A 5,792-nucleotide genomic window follows, 5' to 3' on the forward strand; every position below is an offset into this window, starting at 1 on the left:
ACAAGGGACAAGTCAACCTTGTGTTCGCACCTAGTCCGATGTGCACAGTACCACCAAGGTTCAACGACTACCTCAGGCTCTAACGAGCAGCACAACCGCTAGCTGACGTTGCACGGGGTCCGGTGTCGTGCTGAGAAGGAAGGCATCAATCAGGATCCTAGCGATTATGCTATAGGACCTAGTCTAGTGGTGCATCAGACCAATTCGATGAGCCCACACAGAACATATTTTTGACAATTCTTCCAATGTCTCTATTGGCTATTCGGGGCTATAAATACCCCCTCCATCAGCCATGTTAAGTACCAAGCATCCCTAAAGCAAGAGAACACTCCCATACATTTGCACAATACCTTTGATTCATTCTAGGGAGATCTAAGCACTCATTTATGAAGAACTAGTCATCCTAGCGAGAGTGGGCTCCTGAGGTCTGCCTTTTGGTGTTGTGTGCTACGTTCTTGCTCTTTGTGTTGTGTTCTACTCCTCCCTCTTGCTTCTATTGGAGTTGTTGCTCCCATTCATTATATAAGGATAGCAAGATACTCTAATATGTGAAGATCCTTGTGAGGAGAAAATAATAAAAAAATTTGTGGCCTCAAGTTTGATCTTTCGATTACTTGAGAAGGGTTGGGTGCAACCCTTGTCCTTTGGGACACTACAATAGAACGTAGGGCCTTTAGAGTTGAATCTTGGCCAAACAAATTGTTGTGCCTTATGTTACTCACTTTTTTGTAATTTGTTTTCCCTCTCTCACCCCAAGTTCCTACTATCATCTTCACTTGTGATATTGCTCTCATATTTATTTTGCAATCAATAAAGAGAATCGAGTGCAAGAAATTCACTCTCTCTTACTCCATTTATTCTAGATTTTGAACTAACACTTAATTTGGGATTCTAGTTTGTTTTAAGTTTTGAATTTTCAGGTGTCATCTATCACCTCCTCTAGGTGACTATTAGTAACACTCAAATCACAGCTAAGAAATCATCCCTCACTTAAAGAGTTTGGTATCTTGATTTGAGAACAAGGGAAAGGGCAAGCCTAAGCCTTTTTTGTTTTCCAAAACATAGTAGACTTAGGCAAGCCTTGGTGGCGAGCCAAACCACGAGATACATATGTGTCTTATGTGATTCATTTACATTTTGCATATTCATATTGTTGAGTTAGGGTTTGTGATCGATCTACTGGCTGATCTACATACTGTGATTTATGTACTACAGACAGGCTAGAAATTTACTAGATCTATGTTCTGTAGGTTATATTTTGAATTTGGTTTAATCTTCCCTACGTAGGTCAACAGTACCACCCTCTATTCTAATAGAATCTCAAGTTGGATTTTTTTTACAAGCCTATTCAACCCCCTCTAGGATGACATCATATTTTAGGAGATCCTACACATATCGTGTGCATAACACTTTGGTGCAGATATTAAATCTTGTCCATCTATTATAGATCTAACATCCTTGTTGTCCTGTATATTTCACAAGAAAGAACTTCCGCCACTACTCTCCATCACTTATGTAGTACTTGGAGAGTATTTTTACAAAATATGTAGATCAGCCAGGAACGTAAATATTCATAAACATTGTACGACTATGACACCATAGAAGAGGACAGTCAAGTGTTTATGGGGTGTTTGGGACTGTTCTAGGTTTCAGCTCTAGTGTGGATACTTTAAATGTAAATAATAAACAAAATGACTTATCTAAATGTTTTCTAAAGGTTCAAAGCTTCAGCTCCATAATTTTATCGAGCATCTAATGACTTGCTTCACCACCTTTACCAAATTTTCTAAAGCTGGAGCAGTTCCAAACACCCCCTATATATGGGTGTAAGGTACGACAACGATGGAATAGTGGGAGACACTCAACTATGGATGTAAATGGTATGGATATTATTTGTCCGTATTCGAATTTGATACGTCTAAAAGGGCTGAGATCCTATTTGTATCTGAGTACTCAATATTTGATCTGTATCCGTATTTGCAAAGTTGGATATTTAAGACGTCGATATCCATTCAAATCTTATCTGATGCATTGATATTATTCGTATCTTATCCGAATGCGAAGAGAAAATATGAAAACAAATATGGTACAAGTAAATCCGTACGAGTAATATCCATTCATATCTGATCAGATTGCACCCATACACTCAACCCTTGCATGGATCGCGAAGAAGATTAATTTTGTGTTCTTATATTCATCAGCTACAATTATCACTAAAGATAAAATTCAACTTTAATTTGATGTTAGTAGGGGCCGCGAGAATGCGTACCTCTTCAACCATAAATTTTGACGGCCACTCTCCCGCTTAGGGAGATTGTAAGCGAGCACTCCTCCTACGTGCAATGGAAGCCAGCCTAGGCTAAGCCTCTTCTTGATCGACCATAGACCCCGTCCAGATAAGTATGGATCAAGGCTGCACCTGGGGTCCACTTTGTAGTCCTCCCTGATGGGCAGGTCAAGATTAGCAAACCGATACGGGTTTAATTAGTTGATACTAAACCCCTCGTCATCAACTAATATAATGTTAGGTCATAATATAAGGCCTGCGCTGGGTGAAAGCCCACCCGTCTTTTTGGTACCTGGCCCAAACGGTGTATTGGATACTTATACGGTTCTACCCGCCCAGATTAGCGTTTGATGCACGGAGTACTATTTTTTTGGGATGAGTCCAGAACCAACGACGGTCTTCAACAGTGAGACCAAGAAAGAAAGAACCTGTTGCGGCACAGAATAGATGTGCCTGTGATGAGAATGAAGTCGCTAGTTGCGGCAAGGACAGATCAGAGGGCTTCAGATGCTGGGTTTTCTGATTGCTACGTGATGAGAAAGAACAGAACCTCCAGCGCGAAGATGTAGGCCCTGCAGGCGCCCCGGGGCCTGACGCTGCTCACCGGGCTGCTCTGCTTACTCCTGAACACCCACATGCCGAGCGCAGCTCGCTGGGAGAAACAAATATACGCAGGCACACAGCCTTCTGAGATTTTAGGAGCCAGGGGCGAGTAATGCGAGCAGTCGTGCACAATCTGGGTTCCCCAACTCGATGACAGGAGCACCATTGTAAAAAACAAAAAAAGGAAAAAGGAAATCAGATCCACTATTCCTCTGCTCAAGAAAGCCTAACCAGAAGGATAAGATAAAGCCTAACCAGAAGGGTAAGTGGTTTTAACGATCACAGGGAGAAGAGGGAGCTGAGGCATGAGGCAAGGACGAAGAGGTCAACTGCCATTAACGCACTAGCGCCAGCATACCAAACAGATCCTCCTCTGCTCCGGAACTAAGGCAAGAGGAGACTAGAGAAAAGAATTGTGGCCAGTAGCCCAGTATGCATATACAAATACAGAGGAGCACTGGAACACTGCTGCGTACCCCTAGTAAAGAATGCGAGACCCGTTGAGCCTCCAACATTCGAGTTTCTAAATTAGTAAGGTGGCTATCCCATGAATTCCGCTAGGTAAATAAAACAAACCTACGAAAAAAATGTCGTGCAAGCTGGATACAAGGCAAGATCCCTGCAGCCCCTCACAAAGAGCATGGGCCCAAGGAAGATGCACCACCAGCTGATACAGATGTTCGCTTTCCAAACTCGCAAGTTCAGGCTCACATGTTCGGTAGGTTTGTAGGCTTTGGCTCCTGGATACACAGAATGGCATGAGATTGCCTTTGAGCACTTGACTCCTCTCACAACCAACAAAAACACAAAACCCTACCACCATTGGCGTTGTAGAACCGTTGTCGCCGCCTATCGAATCATCGACATCCTCCTCTCTGCCATCATACGTCGCAGAACCATCGCCACCATCGTTCGGATCACGAATGAGGTAACAAAATAATTCTTTACATTTAAGAAAGTTAATCTTTACTGCGTTAATGTGATTTTCATAAATACATCTTACGAGAAAGATCCTTATGAGATGTACAATAACTATGTCGTTCCTAAAGTTGACGCTCCTAAAGTTATAATAACGTCTGAGGAAGAAGCTTGTGAGATATACAATAACAATGCCGATAAGGTTGGATTCAGTGTTAGGAGTGATACAAAACGTTGAGCATATAAGACCATATATTTAAAACTCCTAGTTTGTAGCAAATGAGGATTTGGTACTAAGGGACAACATTTGGTTTGGTGTCAACAGAGAAGGGTTTCGATAGTCCAAAAGATTGTACCCACGCACAACCATTTTCTAGCTAGTCCAAATAAAACGTGAGAAGTAAGATCTCAATGACATGTTATAGAAGAGGACAGGCTACTAATTCTCAAATAAGAGAAGTTAGGATGAAACCATTACAAGTGTATGGATTCATAAAGTAATTTTATGGTGGCACGAAAAATATTCCATTCTCTATGCAGATTGCAATAATGAGATTGGTCGAGAAAGAAAGAAATATTTAGAATCCAATGATGTGCAGACACTATTGGAATACTTGAAGAACAAGCAGATTGAGGATCCTACATTTTTTTATATCAATCAAATAGACAAGCCAACTGGTCATACAACTAATTTCTTTTGGGGTGATGGTCAGTCTATCATGGATTACAAATGTTTTGGTCATGCTATCTCGTTTGCATCTTCCTTGGACCTGTCCTCTAGTTTATGATGGTCTACAGGGATCCCTGTTTTGATCCTTGTTGCATGGCATTTTTTCCAACCTATGATGGTATCTCCATCAGCCCTCCTGTGTTAATTTTTTCGGGCATGCCTCATGTGGGGAGTCTACACTCTAAAGTCCCTCCCAGTGAGGGGTTTGCGCAAGGCGTGACTCTATCCTCTCGTCGGTAGACTGCTTTCCTCTGGTCTACCTTCGAGCTTTCCCATACGCACTAACCCTGCCCCTTTGTCTCTACCACCACCGTGGTGCATTGGAGAGGAGGATAGCCCACGAGGAACCAATAGTGGCACGCAGCATCATAAGCATCAGCTATAGATATCAAAACATAAGGTATGATAAGGCTTAAACGTGTTGGGCTAGGTATAGTGGTTTGCCATACACTAGACTATTGAGGAGCGTGGTCAACTCCTAATGCTCTCATACCTCATTCAAACATAGAGTTTAGATCTTACAAAAACTTTCAAACATACATAGAATTATTCATACTATTTAGAACATTCAAACTTGTAAACATTGCCTTGTCTAGATCATTAAAATCACCAAGATGGAGCACCAACATCATAGGATCATAGTCACAACATCACCATCACATATTCAAATGCACAAACACATACCAAATAATGTGTAGGCATTTGTAACCCCATTAAAATGTTCCAAGATAAAAACTCACTCCTTGTGTAAGAAGGAAAATAGTAAAATCTAGCTCATAAAGGTATATTGTTAATAAGTCATAACATCACACAACTTAGTTTTACACATAAGAGGTTCAAGTAAACATCGACTAACAAGGTCCCAATGCGATCGGTACCGACCGTGTTGACTGGTGAGTAGGCCCATCGATCAACCAACCAAATTGCTTATCGTTGGGGACCATGGCAGTTGGTACTGACCATGCCCTGACCCACGTCAATATGCGGTGTCGCCTGACACTTGACCCAACCTAAGATCATCTCCAGTGACACCCTATAAAAGCTTCTCTACCCTATGTTTAGAAAAGATTCTCTAATTTATACGCTCCTCCATCCTCTCTATATAGAGATTCTCTCCTTTGCTCTATCCATCTTTATATTTTAGACAATGAATTAAGCAAAATTAAAATGTGTATAAGACATTTGAGGGTATGACAAATACATATGCACAAAAATCTACTGGAAAATATGTCTCTAATATATAGAGAGGATGAG

General features: G+C 41.3%; 1 non-coding gene across 1 annotated transcript; it reads right to left on the bottom strand.

Annotated features, from left to right (window-relative positions):
- Positions 1-2,246: 2,246 nt before the first annotated feature.
- LOC111590949 (U1 spliceosomal RNA) lies at positions 2,247-2,404 on the bottom strand. Its single transcript, XR_004856739.1, has one exon. It is a non-coding gene; the product is annotated as a U1 spliceosomal RNA (small nuclear RNA).
- Between the last annotated feature and the right edge of the window lie 3,388 nt (positions 2,405-5,792).

Source organism: Zea mays, chromosome 2 (assembly GCF_902167145.1).
Source record: "Zea mays cultivar B73 chromosome 2, Zm-B73-REFERENCE-NAM-5.0, whole genome shotgun sequence".
In the NCBI taxonomy this organism is placed as follows: Eukaryota; Viridiplantae; Streptophyta; class Magnoliopsida; order Poales; family Poaceae; genus Zea; species Zea mays.